Genomic DNA, 17448 nt, shown 5'->3' with positions numbered 1-17448 from the left:
TCTGATATTCACATGCATGTCATGGCACATGTGTCTTCCCCTTAACACATATACACTCAAATAAATATATGAATTAAAAAATGTTTACTTAGGCATGGTAGCTCAGTTTTGTAACCCCAGCACTTGGATGGCTGAAGTAGAAGAATTGACCTGAGTTTGAGGCCAACCTGGGTTAAAAAGTGAGTTCTAGATCAGCATGGGCTAGAGTTAAGACGCTGCCTTGAAAAAAAATTATAAAAAATATCTTTAAGGGCTGGGAGGTGGTTCAGTGGTTAAAGGCACTTTCTTGCAAAGCATGCCAGCATGGGTTTAATTCCACATAAAGCCAGGCATACAAATTGGTGCATGTGTCTGGAATTAATTTGCAGTGAAGGCCCTGGCATGCCCATTCTTCCTCTCTCATCAATAAATATGTACCTTTAAGTTGTAAAGGTGAATGGGGAAGCTCTTTAAAGCAGCTAGGTATTTGGGATATTGAAGTGCTCTATACCCATTGCTATTTTACTGTGCAAATCTTCTGGGATTATAAAGTGACATTCAGGATATTGAATGCTGCTGGAATCCATGCCCATCAAGGCTATATTTGTAAAGGGTTTATTGATCTTCAGGCTCTGGCAAGCTGCTCCCTAGGTTCGCCTTGCTTGCTACTGGTTTATCTTTGTAAAGATCCTTCCAGTAAATGTTTCCAACTTTGCAGGCAATGATACAAACAATTCACATTTCTACCCATGTTGCCAGAAAGCAGCAGCAGCAGGCAATATGTACATGAAAGGGCATGGCTGTGCACAACAAAACCTTATCTTATTTGTATACTCAAATATAAGTTTCATAGTATGCCCATGTGTCCCCAAACAACCATATTCAGTCACTTAAAGAAAAATCCTCATGTGGTTGTACAGCCTGTACTCAGGAGTCTGAGGCAGGAAGATTGTGAGTTTGAGGCGAGCCAGACTGGGGTACATAGTATGAAAGCATTTCTCAAACAACCCAAATCCAAACAAAAAATAAATAAAGATAAAAGAAACCATGTACTCTAATCCTACCTACTGGGCCTGGAGTATAGGCCTATTATCTCAGAGAGACTATACTAGAGTGAGTTTAAGGGTAGCATGAGCAACTTAGTAAGAACCTGCTCAAAATAAACAGTAAAAACAGCCCTGAATATATACAACTCTGATGGAATGTTTATATAGAATTCCAGCATGGCTCAATGGTAGAGCACTTGCCTAGAATCTTCCAGTGAGGGGTTGAGGTGTAGCTCAGCAAAAGAGAACTTACCTAGCTTGTCCAAGGCTCTGAGTTCCATCTGTGGTATAGCAACAACAAAGGTCTAAGTGGGACACCCTTAACAGAAGCAGCCACAGACAGGGCACTCATAGTCCCTAATTAGCAATATGGCCTTCTGACAAGAAACGGGAATGAGGAAGAAGGAAAATATCCACATGTGGAGCAAGTGAAGCTACAACATGCAAAACCTGTCACTCAGGTGTCTAAGTGACATGCTATTCTCATTAGACAGTCTAGGTTCACTGTAGAGCTTCCTAGCTATCTAAGTAACCAACTAAGTCTCACCTGTTGCCACTCTGTCTCCCACAAGAGAGATTGGACAATGTCTTGAGACATTTGTCCTGGCTGGAGGCTAGGTACATGTTATTGGCATCTAGAGGGTACAGGTCAGGGTTGTGGCTCAACATCCTAAAATGCAGTGAGTCCCAGGGATCCTCCTGCCTCTGCTTCCCCAGTGCTGGAATTACAAGCATGTGCTATCATGCCCAATGCAAGACTTTACCAACTGAGCCATATTCCCAGCCCCCTAGATTTTGCAGGATTCTTGCAAAGGCAAAAGTTGAGACAAAGGGAGCTTTTCCAGGTAGGAGTAAGCCAAGGATCCTTAGGGATTAATTGCACCCTGGTTCGGTTTAGGGAGCCACAGAGACCTGCTCACATTGGACAAGGGTAAAATAGAGGTTGTATAAGAAATCAGATGGATGCAAGAAAGAGAATAGGCTGTCATCCCACTTGGAAGATGGATGGAGCTGCTGGACTCACTAGAACTCAGCAAAGGTTTGCCACACAGGGGACAACTGGAGTGACCCAAGAAGTTTCCTGGCACCAGCTGGTGCCTGTTGACACACTTGCTCCTCTCCCGAGCATCCTGAGCCTTATCCTTTAGGTGTGCTGGACTCTTACCCTGCATGAAGAGGGAAACCTCCACCCCAGCTCAGCTCTGACCTTCTCCTTCTGCCTGGTGACCCGGTTGCAGAGGGAGCTCAGACTGCACTTCACTCTGGTGCTCTTGTCATTCTTCTTGTTCTTGCCTGCACCATTCTCACTCCTAGGGAGCAAGAAATTAGTGAGGAGGAGCTGTAGGCCATTCCGAGGCAACCCTGGGATGTACTTATGGAACCACTCTCCCCAGGTGTAAGGACTTTTCTAACTCCCCACCCCTTTTTCTTCCTTCTCCACTCCCCTTCTCTTCCTGTTTCCCTTTCTCCCTCTCTCCTTTCTTTTCTTTTTTTTTTTTTAATTATTTATTTATTTGCGACAGAGAGAGGGAGGGAGACAGAGATACAGAGAGTGAGAATGGGCATGCCAGGGCCTCCAGCCACTGCAAATGAACTCCAGACATATGTGCTACTATGTGCATCTGGCTTACATAGGACTTGGAGAATCAAACCTGAGTCCTTAGGCTTTGCACGCATATGCCTTAACCGCTAAGTCATCTCTCCGGCCCCCTCCCTCCTTTTCTCCTACTTTCTCTTTCTTCCTTCCTCTTTCCCTTCCTCCTTCTGCTCCTTTGCCTCCCACCCTCCTTTACTCATTCTTTTTTCCCCTTCCTTCCTCCCTCCCACTTTACTCTTCTCCCTCTCTTCTCTCTTTGGCTTCCTTCTTTCCTTCTATCCTGACTCCCTCTCTTCCTCTCTTTTTTTCCCAGCCTCTCACTGTGGATTCTAGGCGGTGCTATAACCCTAGCTCTCTTTTTATTTTTCCTTTTGAGATTATGTCTCACTAAGTTGCCCAGTCTTGCCTTGAAGGCATCCTGTAGAACAGAAAAACCTTGAACTTGTTATTCTGCTGCCTCAGCCATTGCTCTTTAGAATAAAGCTGGTGCCCAGAGGGTCTTCAAAAGACGTTCTTGTAGCTCTGCGGCAGCATGTACTTACTCAGATAGGAACTCAAACCAGGTGAGGTTGGAATGGGTTCCTCCAGGACTGGCGGACATCTGAGCCCGCTGCTGGACCCTGCAAGATCAGCGGAGCTGACATCTCATCTATAAGCACTTTACCTTTATCCCACCTCTGTTCCCTCCCAATACTTTAGCATAGTGGTGGTCAGGGGACATGTCTAAGGGCACATCAATAGGTCATTGTGGGTTTTTGTATGGGGAGGACATGATGATTGGTTTGCCAGCAGAGGGCAGTAGTAAGTCCTGGGTGAACCATACGAATTTAGGAGCATCTAATAGAAGGCAGTGTTCTAGCAAAGAGCCACCTTCTGGCTTCTTCTTAATTATCCCCTGAGCTTGTAGTGGTTTGCTCCCCCTCAACTCTCTTTTCCTGTCCTCACCCATCTCCTATTTCCATTTTCTACCTCATTGCTCTCTTTGCCTCTGTGATAGGTAAGGTGTTGTCAACTTGATCTGTTTAGTAATCCACAGAAATCCCTTTCGGGTGGGTCTCAGAGGTTGCTTCCAGGAAGGATCAACTAAAGGAGGAAGTTCTTCCCCCAGAGTGGGCAGACCCCTCAGAGGGAAACGATACAAGGAAGCTCTGGGTAAAAAGAGCCCCTTCCTTCCTTCCTTCCACTTGGCTGCCAGAGCTGCTCCCTGCCTTCCAGTGTGGACTGAAGACGAGTGCAGACTGAAGACCCGCGTGGATGGAAACTCAGCAGCTCCTCAGGAAGCCTCCAGGCCTTCTGGTGCCATCTGCAGTGCTGGATAGGGACTGCTGAGGCATCTGGCCATGTGGACTGAGCAGCTACCAGGTTCCATGATTCTTGGGCCTGCAACTGCTATTGGACTACCATAAACTAATCCAATAAATTCCCTTTTTAAAATAATTCATTCTAGCAGTTCTGTTCCTCTAGAGAATCCTGACTAATACACCCTCCTTATTTTCCTCCTTCTTTTTCTCTTCCTCTCCTCTTCTCTTCCTTGTCCCTTCTTCCTCTTCTTTTCTATTCTTTTTCCTCCTTCTCCTTTCCTCTCCTCCTCTCTTGTCCATTTTCCCTTCTCACTACGCAGCTCAGGCTGGTCTCATACTCACTTATCCTCCTGCTGCATCAGTCCAAGTGCTGGGATGACAGTTTTGAGCTACCACATACATCTGCTCCTGTCTTTCTTTTTTTGCATGTGTATGCATATATATGTAGTGGTGTGCATGCATGTTCATATGTGTGTGGGCCAGAGGTCAATGACAAGTGTTTTTCTCTATAATTCTCCACCTTATACTTTGAGACAGAGTCTCTTGCTGAACCTAGATCTCACCAACTCATCTAGACTAGTTAACTGGTGAACCCCAAGGATTCCTTGTCTCTGACTTCCCAGGGCTGGAGTTACAGGCATCCAGCACTTTGATGTGAGCACTGGTAATCTAAGTTCAGGTCCTCATGCTTGCCCTAAAAGCAAGTGCTTTACTCAGTGAACCATATCTCCAGCTACCAGCTCCTGTCTTTTTTCTAATTGTTCCCCATAACTGCTTACTCTCCTACCAGTCTATACCTATTTGTCCATACCAGTTTTCCCCAATTTGCATTTCCCATGCTTCTCCCTAACCTACCTCCCTAATACCTCACACTTGCCTCCCTTTCCACTTACCCATGATACTGTCAAAGTTCTTGAAGCAACTGTTGCACAACCAACCTGGGGAACGGGTGGGATCAAAACAGTGCACATGTGCCCAAGGTTACAGACACATTCTCCAAGATAAACCATGATTTTCTAATCGGTGCCCAGGTCTCCACGCATATCTGGTTGGAAACCTCAACCCATTTCCTGGTGCCCTGTAAAGACCCCTTCTAAAGGATCCCTCCCCTGGGAGAAGGTTGGTTGTGAGAGAAGTCCCACATTATGGGGACTAAGCTAGACTGTGGCTGGTCATGGTGATTTGTGAGCAGCCATATTTTGTTCTTTGCCTCCAGCCTTGATCCCCTTTCCCAGCCAGTCTGCTGGGGACATCCCTCCATGGGGCAGACACTCACACATGGTCTGGCTCCACGTGATCCTTTTCCAAGCATTCCAGTACTGGGGGTTCTAGGCCTAGAAGCAGTAGACTTCAGTGAAAGGGGGATGGGCATTAGCTCTATCCCTGATCCTGCCCAGGACTGGACATTGTGCAGGTAATTAACATTTGTACCTTTCCAAGAAGAGAAGTGGAAAGAAGATAGGAAGCTAGGGACAGAGTGTCCCCAGCATATCTTGAGTGCTTAGCACATCTGTGTGAACTTATCAAATTCTCCCAATGATCCTAAGGAGTTATACTTACAGTCTCTTCATAGTGGAAAGCCACAAAAGCTCAGAGACCTGTTGCAAAGCAGCAGATTGGGATTTAGATGGAGCAGGAGGTTTGAGAGACACCAAAGATGGGGTAATTCTTTGGATACCTGGAGGCCAAGAGAAGATAACAGATGAGGTAGGAGGGAAGAAAAGAGAACAAAGGGGAGGAGGAGAGGTAAGAAGAGGAAGAAAGGAGGGGGAGCAGGAGATAGAAGGAAGAAAAGGGAGAAAGTTGAGGAAAGGAGCAGATGCTAGAGGTAATGTCTCTTCTCTGAACCTACAGAACTTCTATCACTTTGCTTACTTCCTCCCTGGGGATTCTACACCCTCTCCAGCAGCCCCTTTTTCTGCCTGAGGACCATCTGGGGCTCCAGCCAAGATATCTTGTGTGGGAACCTCTTCTTCCTACCCACCCCATTTAAATTAGGGACTTTCCCAAGCTTGGCTACCTTGCACAGGTGAAGTGGATACTTCCAAACCAGAAGCCAGTTCCAGATAGCTAATTTCCTCACAGGACAGAAGTACCAACTTTGACCTCAGTCTTTTCTCAGGGCTGCCACATTCCTGTGGGACAGCAAGCATCTGTGAACCAGGCTGAAAGTGGCTCCTCAGGTGGAGAGCTCCCAAAGACATATCCCTATCCTCAGCTTCTGCTGCTGTCCAGGGGCTCCCCTTAGCCCCAGCTATAGGCTTTAATTATAACCCAGAACCTCCATCTATGTTTGGAGCTATAGAACTTACAGGAATTGGAATTCTCCCAACTGTCGTGGTATGAATATGAAATGTTCCCCATAGGCTCATGTGTTGGAACACTTAGTCTCCAGTGTGTAGTACTATTTGGGAATGTTGTGGAGCCTTTAGGACATGGAGCCTTGCTGGAAGAAGTGGGTCACTAGGAGTTGGTGAGGTTTTATATCTTGCCCCCATTTCTGTTCTCTCTCTCTGCTTCCTGAGTGTGGATACAATGTGTTTAGTCAGCTTCCTACTTCTGTCACCATGCCTTCCTTTGGAACTATAAGCTGAAATAAACTCTTCCTTCCTTAAGCTAACCTCTTGTCAAGTCACAGCACTGAGTAAAGTCACTAATACACCTACTTGGTGGGTCATATTCATGGGCAAATATGGAGTTCCTGAAGTGTGCTGTATGGTGTGGCTTTTGGCTTGGTTTTCTCTCTCTCTCTCTCTCTCTCTCTCCTTGGACTTGTGAAAGCAGGACTAGCTTCTGCCACTATGGAACTTCTCCTAGATCTGTATGCTTCAATCCCTTTCTCCATAACTGTGCCTGGTTTGGAAGTTTGTCTCAGTGAACCTGAAGCTGTCTGCTACATAAATTGGTACCAGGAGTAGAGTAAATTATTCTGACCATGTGGATTTTGGTCTTTTGGAACTTTTGTTTGGTAGAATGTGCATGGACTTGGTTCTTAGAACTGAAGATGCCTCCTGGAGTGGTGAGACAAGTTTCATGGACATTCTGATGAGAGTTTGAGCACGCTAAGTGCGGTAAGAATTATATTTGGAGGCTCGCTTATGAACTTGGAGGCTTGGCTTATGAACTTTCTAAGGAAAGACTGAAGAAGAATTGTTGGAATGGGGTTGCTAGCATAAGGGCTGGTTGTGTTCTGCTGCCAAGGCCCAGAGAGGTTGATCAAGTTTAAAGTTGTAGTGGTCTGATGTGCTTGGCTAGAGATTTAAGATTTTAAGTTGGAAAACATCAAGCAAATTAAAATACAGGCACTGAGACTGGTTTTAGGTTACTGAAGGTGCTATTGTCAAACACATTAGCAATCTTAAGGAAGATGGCCTTATTGCTTTACATTAAAACAATGGAGAGAGCTGGGCATGGTGGTGCACGCCTTTAATCCCAACACTCAGGAGGCAGAGGTAGGAGGATTGACATGAATTCAAGGCCACCTGAGATGTCAGAGTTAATTCCAGGTCAGCCTGGACCAGAGTGAGACCCTACCTTGAAAAACCAAAATTAAAAAAAAAAAAAAAAAATGGAGAGGATGCCTGAGGAAAGACCATGATAGACATGCAAAGTCTTAGAAAGAATTGACTGGAGAAGAAACCTGATTTTCAAGGTCATGACTTATTTCATCCCTGAATTAAGAATATGGCTGTACCTTGCTCACCTGGTATTAGTTTTGGAAGCATGAAAAATGCATCGAGTAGTCATGACGTACACATGGTTCCAGGAGCTGCTGCTCCTGAATAGGCTAGAAGAGCCTTTGGAAGATGAACTGTGGTTTACATGGACACCTGAAGATGTTTTGGACATACCAGGACTGTGCAATGACTACCGTTGAGGCTGTTTCTAAGGATGGAAGTTTCTCCTGGCTACACAGCCCAGCTGGAGGGGTGGAATTGAAAAGGTCAGAGATTGTTAGTCACTGGTATAATTGAACTTGAACTGCAGAAGTTTAATGTTTTTTTGATGGTTGTTGAGTTTGCATTGTTCCAGTCTCTCCCTCTTATGCCTTATACTAGTTGAAAATGTTTACTCTGTGCCTTTATATATTGAAAGTATACAACTTGTTTGTTTTTCCAGGACTCACAGCTAAGAGACAATCTTAACTCTCAGAGGAGACTTGGGACTTTGGCACTATCTTAAGTTGGTACAGACTGTGGGGACCATTGAAATCTGAGTACAATTTACATTGTGAGATGGTTTTGAATCTATTGGGGGCCAGGGACAGAATGTGCTAGTTTGAATAGATGGCCTCCAATATATTCAGTGTTTTATTACAGTTTGTAATTTAGATCTGTAGCCAACTGGCTGGAATAAGGGTCCAGCCCTAAGGTATGGTGGTGGATTTGAGATTCTAATCTAAATATATGCAAAGTGCCTAGTTATGCCTGGAGTTCCTAAAGTGAACTGCATGGTGTGGCTTTTGGCTTGTGTATTTTTTTCTCTCTCTGCTTGGACCTGTGAAAGCAGGGCCAGCTTCTTCAGACATTATGGAACTTCTCCTGGATCTGTAAACTTCAATAAATATCCCTTCCTCCATACTGTGCCTGGTTTGAAAGTTCATTTTAGTGAAACTGAAGGTATCTGCTACAAGCCCCAGTGCCAAATATTCATTCCCTAGCTATCAGCTAGAATCTCAGGTGTGAGACAATCCCTCCTCAGCTGTAGACCCTAATCATAGACTTGTCTTTCTTCTCAGTCTGTCTGAGGCTCTGGGATTAAGGGGATATCTAATCTCCTTTTCCCTAGCCCATCAGTTGGTTGCACTTATGGCTAAGATTTCCATTTGATGGAAACATACCTACTCCAGAGAAGACCTCTCAGTCCTGAAATGATAGTAGATGTGGCTGGTTTGTCTCCTCTGAAAAGTACGTTTGAGTAAAATTTCCATGGTAAGGTACTGAGAAGGTGGGAACTGGGCTGGACAGATAGCTCAGTTGGTAAAGTACTTGCCTTGCAAGTATGAGGACCCAAGTTTGACTCCCAGATCCCATGTCAAAGAACTACAAATAAACTAAGCATGGTGGCATGCACTTGTAATCCCAGTGCTGGGGAGGCAGATACAGTCTAGCCAGTCTAGCCTACTTGGCAGCTCTCGAGCAATAGGAGATCCTGTCTCAAAAAATATGGATGGAATTCCCAAGGAATTATACCAAAGGTTCTCTGGCCTCTGCACACATGTACACACCACAACACCTGGTGCTTTTAAAAATGTGGGTTCAGGGGATTGAACTTAGATTCTAACATTACAAGGCAAGCACTTCACTCTCCAGCCCTAAACTTCTTTTCTTTGTAATTTATTCAGTCTGGACTATTGTGTTATAAGCAACAGAAAACAGACTTTTGCAGATGGAATGTTAAAAATCAGCGATGTCATAGGCATGGATTATATGATGGATAGCCCTCCTCCCCTCTCCTGCCATGATCAATGAGACCCACTAGCTATAGATGAGACACTCACTCCAACTCACAGTGCTGACTTTCTAGCTGGAAAGTGTTACTGTCAGGGTGGGTGCAGAGTCCACCTACCTTGCTTGGGTGTTCTTCTATCATTCTGTCTCCAGACAGACACCCTTGTGTCCAAGTCTTCAGCCCCTCTCTTGACAGATTCAGAGCAAGGCTAGTCAGTGTCTGAGGGAGATAGGGCCACTTATCCACAGCCGAGGCATCAAGGCTGAACCTGGGGGGAACAGACATAAAAGCTTCAGCTGTCCTGTCCACTTGGCCATGGCACCAGATAGCGTACTGACAATTAAACAAAGAAATGTTTGTATGCAAGTCCAGCTTGATGACCCTGAAGGGCCGTGCAAACAACCCTTCCAGATCTGGAAAGGGGGCCCAGCCACAGAAGGGTCCAGACCTCTAATGCCAGAACAGTCTGTATTAGCAGTGAAAGGAGAGGGGAAGCTAGTTAGATTTCTCAGAGTAAATTTGCATTGCAGCCCCTTTGCACACTTTTCCATTTAGAGCGACATAAGAGAGGTTTTCTTCTTTCCCTCCTCTTTCGTTCCTTCCCCTTTGCTCTCTTTCCCTTCCCTCTCTTTCCCTTCTGTTTCTTTCCCCCTTCCCCTTTTCCCTCTCTTCCTCCCTCCCTCCAACTTTTCTCTCTTTCCTTTCATTATTCCCTCTTTCTATTCTTCCATCCTCTTCCTTCCTTCTTTAGTTCTTTCTAATGGCATTTTACTTTTTTCTTTCTTCTTTACTTTCTTCCCTCCCATTCTCCTTTTCCCTTTTCCACTTTCCTTCCTCCTGTCTTTCTTCTTTTATTTTTCTCTTTCCTTCTTCTTTCCCCCCTCTCCCCTGCTTTTATTTTTTGTTCTCTTTCCTTCAGCAGTTCCCTGCCTTCCTTCCTTCCTTAGTGAGACTAAAGCCAAAGACCACATGCATGCTTGTCAAGCACTCTACCATTATGCTACACCCCAAGCCCTCTTGGGAGGAGTTGAGGGACATAGGTAAGGGGTTAACTAAAGCCCCATCTTCAATGTTTGATGCTGCTACTGTGTGGTGCAGGCAGCTGAGTCAACATCTGTGTTTTGGTCACAAGTAAGTCTCTGGATTTGTGCATGCATGTGCAGGTACTGGGCAAACCACATCACTTATAACCTGATAGGCAAAGGTCTAAAAGGGTGAGAGGGTTGAGCATGGGTGTGTACATGTGTAGGCACATATGCCTGTTAGGGTCCATGTGTGTCAGCAGTGTTTTTATGAAATGGTATACCCACACAGATTCTATGTACATGCACATGTGTGTTTGTGCAGGAACAAGAGTCCACACATTCATACATGCACACATATGTGATTTTGCAAGTACATGTTTGGGTTGCCTCTGACAGCACAGACATCCTGGTGGTCTTTGTTATGCAGTTATTTCCTTCTCATTGAAATATTCTCTGGTGGAGGAGGGGAAGAGCTACACACTGATCATGAAAATCATGAAACTCACAAGAATGCCACAAGTCTCCCCAAGGTATTAAAAGAAGTAAACAACCCTTTCCTTCTTTAAGCTGCTTCTGGTTGAGTATTTTTTTTCTTTTGAGGTAGGAATTTCTCTAGCCCACACTGACCTGAAACTCACTCTGTAGTCCCAGGCTGGCCCCCAACTCACAGGGATCCTCCTACCTTTGCCTTTCAAGTGCTGGGATTAAAGGTATGAGTCACCACACCCAGCCTGTTTGAGTATTTTGTCCCAGCAATGAGAAAACAACTGCTATAATGTCTCCCCAGGAAAAGTTGCCCAACACAATATCCTAGAGCTAGACAATATGGACACAGGAAACAGTGGGGTAAGTTTCTGGCCTCCCAAACCTTGCCCTGTCTCTGGGGTCACATCGTAGACATTAGGCTGTGGTGAGGAGCTGACCTCTGACAGCTCTCTGGGTAGCTCCATGACCATTCCCAGCTATGTCTTTGCAGTAGTGCCTGGGCTTCTGCTGAGCTCCAGCAGGGGGAATCTCTTCTAGCTTCTTTTCTAGAGGTCCCAGGATCAACACACCCCCCAAGACTGGTTGTGGTGGGAAGGGGCCCCTAAGTCCAGATCCTGGAGATATTCACTGCCCTGAAGGGCTCTCAGATGCAGGCTGAGGTCTTCCACAGTCTTGCTGAGTAGCTCTGTAATGGAAAAAATAAAATGATGTTGGTGAGGGCAGGGGTGGGAGATGGCTCAGTGGATAAAGCATTTGTACAACCATAAGAATCTGAGTTTGAATCTCCACATAAATGCCAGGCATGATGGTGTGTCTGTAATCCTGCACTTAGGAGGTAGGGTCAGGAGGATGTCTGGAGATTGATGACTAGCTAGACAAATTGGCGAGCTTTGTGTTCAGGGAGAGATCCTGTCCCAAAAGAATGGTGCAGGGGCTAGGGAGATGGCTCAGTGGACAACATGATTGCTACACAAGTGTGAGTACCAGAGTTTATATCTCTAACACCCATGTAAAAGCCAGATGCAGTAGCATATATTTTGCAATCTTAGTGTGCCTAGGACAATATGGGAAGGCAAGAACAGGAGAATCAGCTAGCCTGGCAAACACAGTGGTGACCAATAATGAGACCCTAAGGACTCCGGTTCAAGGCTCAGTGCCCCAGGACCCACATTAGCCAGCTGCACAAGGGGGCACACATGTCTGGAGTTCGTTTGCAGTGGCTGGAGGCCCTGGGGTGCCCATTCTCTCTCTCTCTAATAACTAAATAAATAAAAATAGAATTTTTTTTTTAAAAAAAGTAAGGTGGAGAGCAACTTAGGAAAACACTGATGTCAATGTCAAACTCTGGCCTCCATACACACATGTACATACACATATATGCACTCCCACACATGTGAAAATACACATGCAAAAAAGGAGAAGGGCCAGGTCAAGAGAGCTGGGTTTTCTGGCCACAAGGCCCACACCCCAACACTCAGACCTTGTCTCCCTCTTGTCCAACCTTGGCCATGCCTTTCTCACCATGGGTGGATGAAATGGGAAGGTGTTTCTCAAAGTATTCTGTCTGACTTGGGCCTCATTGACTCAAAGGGCTTCCATGATGGATCCTTCTTCCCCACTTGGGCCACACTTTACCTCATTGTATGGACTGGCTACATTTGGTTTAGCTATCTGTTGATGTATACTCTACCTTTTGGCTATAGTGGGCCATGCTGCTAAGAACATGAGTGTACAGGGCTAGGGATATGGCTCAATCAGTAAAGTGCTTATCTTGCCAACGCGAGGACTGTAGTTAGATTCTCAGAACCTACATGAAAAAAGCCAAGTGTAGGGGCATATAATTGTAATTCTATTATTGGGGAGGTAGAAAGAAGAAGATTCCTAGGGTTTGCTGACCACCCATTCTAGCCTACTTGGTGAGCTCCAGGCTAGTGAGAGACCCTATCTCAAATAACAACCATCAAAACCACAACAAAGAACAACAACAAGGAATGACACTGAGGATGTCCTATAACCTCCACCCACCTTTACTCATGCACATATGCATCTGTACACACATGTATACACACACAGAACATGAGTGTAAAAATATCTCTGCAGCCCCACTTTCAATATTTTATTTTGTTTTTCAGACAGAGTCTTGTTATGGTATAGCTCAGGCTGACTTGAACTCATTATAAGGCCAAGCTGACCTCAATCTTGTTACCTTTCCAGTTCATCCTACTGGTGCTAGAGTTATCAGTGTACATGACCACATTGGCCCTGCTTTTAATTCCATTTGGCATATACCCCAGAAGTGGAACTGCTGCGCTGTGCAGTAATTCAAGGTTTAACATTTTTGTGTGTCTGTGGTACTGGGGATTGTGTACTCAAGATGAGTGCTCTACTGCTAAATAAAATCCCCAGCCCTATTTTTTGATTTTTGAGGGCTTATCTGTCTTTATATTGCATGTCTCCTTGTGGTCACTGTCCTTGTTTTTCTTCTATTTCTCTTGTTGCTTTTTCTCTGATTCCTCTTCCTCCTTTTCTTTTGCTTGCATCTCTCCCTCCCTCCTCCTCCTCTCTTCCCTCCTTCCTTCCTTCTTTCCTTTCCTTCCCTTCCCTTCCCTTCCCCTTCCATCCATCCCTCCCTCCCTTCCTCCCTCCCTCCCTCCCTCCATTCCTCCCTCCCTTTCGTCCTTCCTTCCTGGCAAGCCCAACAGACTGGTCATTTTTATGAGAGCAAAAGAGAGGGGGGGGGGGAGAGAATTGGTGCTCCAGGGCTTCTAGCCACTGTAATTGAACTCCACATACAAGAGCCACCTTGTGCACATGTACAACCTCGTGTGCATGTGCAACCTTGAATGTGCATCATCCTGTGCATCTGACTTACATCTGGGGAGTTGAACATGGGTCCTAAGAATTTGTAGACAAGCGCCTTAATCACTAAGCCCTCTTTCCAGCCCCCTTTCTTTCTTTCTTTTTCTTTCTTTCTTTCTTTCTTTCTTTCTTTCTTTCTTTCTTTCTTTCTTTTTCTTTTTTTTTTTTTTTGAGATAGGGTCACACGTAGCCCATTCTGGCCTTGAACTCACTAAGTACCTGAGGATGACTGAACTTCTAATCCTCCTGCTTCTACCTCCTGGATGCTGAGATTACATGTGTGCACTATCATTCCTGGTTCATGGTTTGCTGGAGATGGAACCCAGGGCTTTGTGCATAGTAGGCTAGTATTCTACCAACTGAACTACATTCCCAGTCCCTTCTTCCTCCCTCTGTTTTTAAATGCCACATCCTTCTTCAGTATCTTTTTAAATTTCCCAGTCTGGCTCCGCTGGACCAGGGTGACCTTGCTTTGCCTTTGTTTGACTTCAGCCAAAATGACTTTTGGATCTTGACTTTTCCCCAAATTGCTCCATTCCTGGCCCTGGTACATGGATGACCTCTTCCTGACTCCCCACTCTTTCACCATTGCCCCCAAAGGTTTCCTTGTGTGTCTGCTTTTCATCTTCCCATAAATATAAACACATCAGAACAGACTCAGGGCTGGGACTGGTCTCCTTTCTTCCACATCTGGCCTCTCTCATCTGAGGCAGAGGTGGGAACCAAGCCAGAGTCAGGATATGTGTGTGTGTGAGGTATGTGTGTGGGGGGGGGGGGGGAGAGTGGAGGCTGGAGCAGCTAAGGCACAACCTGTCCCAGCTTCTTGCCAGCAGGCAAATTTGGAAAAGCAAAGGAGGGGGCTCATTGTTTGCTTGGAAGCATGAACTCATCCTCCATCTCATTTCCTGGGTGAGAAAAGATAGGAGGCAGCCCACCTGGGGCCCTTCCAGACATCTAATTAAATACTGTATACCAGCCCTGACACCACACAGAGAAAAAATAATCCCTGTTCCTGCTTCCTAGACTTGGAGAGATTTTGTGGATGGGCGTTTCCTCCCTTCTTTTCTGTCAAGTCAAACCTATAGGCAAAATATCCTAGGATTCCCCATTCTTCTGAAGGGCCTACCATATGCAGTCTCAAATAATAAACATATACACTTTTTTTGTTTGTTTGTTTGTTTTGAGGTAGGATCTCACTTTAGCCCAGGCTGACCTGGAATTCACTATGTAGTCTCAGGGTGGCCTCAATATCTGCCTTCCAAGTGCTGGGATTAAAGGCGTGCGCCACTACGCCTGGCTACACTTTGTTTTTGTAGTGACGAAAATGGAACCCAGGGCCTCCTGCATGCTAGGCGTGGTCCAGCACTGAGCCCTGCTCCAAGCCCCTCAGCTGAGCTATATTTGGTCCTTCTTTGTTGTGGTTACTGTTTTTGTTAATATATTTTTTTTTGTGGCAGTCTTACTCTAGATCATGCTGTCCTAGAACTCACTCTGTAGTCCAGTTTGGCCTTGAACTCACAGTGATCCTTCTACCTCAGCCTCCCAAGTGCTGGATTATCAGCATAAGCCACCAAGCTCTTATCTTGTTTTGAGACAGGGTCTTGTTATATAGTCCAGGTTGGCTTTGAACTTGAGATCCTCCTGCCTCCACCTCCTAAAGTCATAGATGGAGTTTCATTTTTAAAATATAAATAGTTGCTCATTTCATTGTATATTAGAAAGAGATAGCCTACCCAAGTAACGTTAAACATATAATTCCTCAGTTCTATTTTTCCATATAAGAAACTGACTTGATTTCAAATAAAATAAGTATCTAACACTCCAAACTTTTTTGACCACTCCATGACAACACAACTGGCAGGGCACAGTCAAAATGCAGAGGCACTAAAAATAACATGTAATAACTGGGAAAATGGCTTAGTCAGTAAAGTGTTGGCTGTGCAAACATGAATTCCTAAGTTCTATTCTCAGTATCCACATATGAGCTAGATCTGGCAGTGCATGCCTATAATCCTAGCTCTATGGAGGAGGAACAGGAAGATCCCTGGGGCTTGCTGGCCACTAGTCTAGCCAAATTAGTTAACCTCAGGCAGAGTGAGAGACTCTGTCTCAAAAACCTAAGGTTCAAGGCTAGGGGATAGCTCAGTGGGTAAAGTGCTTGCCACACAAGCATGAGGACCTGAGTTCAGATCCCCAGCATACGTGTAAAAATGATGGTAATGGTGGTGTGCACTTGTTATCCCTGTACTGGGGAGGCAGCTGGGGAGACAGAGCCAGGAGGATTCTTAAAGTTTATTGACTAACTTGTCTAGCAGAATCAGTCAGCTCTAGGATCAGTGTGAAACTATATCTAAAAAAAATAAGGTGGAGGGTGATGGAAAACACCTGAAGTTGACCTCTGTCCTTCACATGCATGAGCACACATGTATACCTCCCCGTAAGCATGTATACCACACACATATACAAATGCCAAAAAAAAAAAAAAAAAGGTAGGTGCAGAACATCTTAGGAAGACATTTGACATCACCCTATGGCCTCCATGAATACACACACACACACACACACACACACACACACACGAAAAGGAGAATAAAAAGAGGAAAAATGCCCTTTGACTACATGTATAAGATGTATATGAGATATGGATGGATTTCATGTTTAAACTTGGGTTCTGTGGTCCAGAGAGATGGTTCAGCAATTAAAGGTGCTTGCTTGCAAAGCCTGATGGCCCAAATTTGATTCCTGACTACCCATGTAAGGTTAGATACACAAAGTGTTTACATATGTCTGGAGTTCATTTGCAGTGGCCCTGGTATGCCCATCCCTCCTCTTTCTTTTTCTCTCTCTCACTCTCTCTCCTTGAAAATAAATATTTTTAAAAACTTGGTTTTTGCTAGGCATGGTGGCTCATGCCTTTAATTCCAGGACTTGGGAGGCAGAGGTAGGAGGATTGCCATGAGTTCAAGGCTGAGTTCTGAGATTACATAGTGCATTCCAGGTCTGTTTGGGCTAGAGTGAGAGCCTATCTGAGAAAAAAGAAAAAAAAAAAAAAAACCACCTTGGTCTTCATCCTCAGGATAGCCCACTATGTATATGCAAACGTTCCCAAATCTGAAAGAAAAGCCACAAATTAATACAGTTATGGTGTCTTGCATCTGTAATCCCAGCACTTGGGAAGTGGAGAAAGGAGGACCAGTAATTCAAGTACATCTTTGGCTGGTATGTTTGAGGCCAACCTGGGATATAATGATATCTTGTCTCAAAGCGAGCCAGCAAGCAAACATACAATAATATTCCAAGATCTTGTGGCTGGAGAGATAGCTCAGTGGTTAAGGTGCTAGCCTGCAAAGCCTAATGACCTGTGCTTGATTCCACAGGACCTATGTAAAGTCAGTTGTACAAGGTGGCACAAGCATCTGGAGTTTGTTTGCATGGGCTGGAGGGCCTGACTCTGTGCATCTAGCCTTATGTGTATACTGGAGAACAGAACCCAGCCCAGCAGGCTTTGCAAGCCCAGCTCCCAGATTTTATTTTTCATTAATCAAATCATTTATTATTTATAATGTGTGTATACATGTATGTGTGTGTTCTCAGGTGTGTAGGTGCATACCACAGTGCGCACATAGAGGTCAGAGGACAATTTCAGTTGTCTGTCTTGCCTTCCACCATGTTTGAGACAAATCTTTTGGTCTGGGAACTTCCAA

Source organism: Jaculus jaculus, chromosome 5 (genome assembly GCF_020740685.1).
Source record: "Jaculus jaculus isolate mJacJac1 chromosome 5, mJacJac1.mat.Y.cur, whole genome shotgun sequence".
Classification (NCBI taxonomy): Eukaryota; Metazoa; Chordata; class Mammalia; order Rodentia; family Dipodidae; genus Jaculus; species Jaculus jaculus.
Note: the sequence above shows the minus strand (reverse complement) of the source record.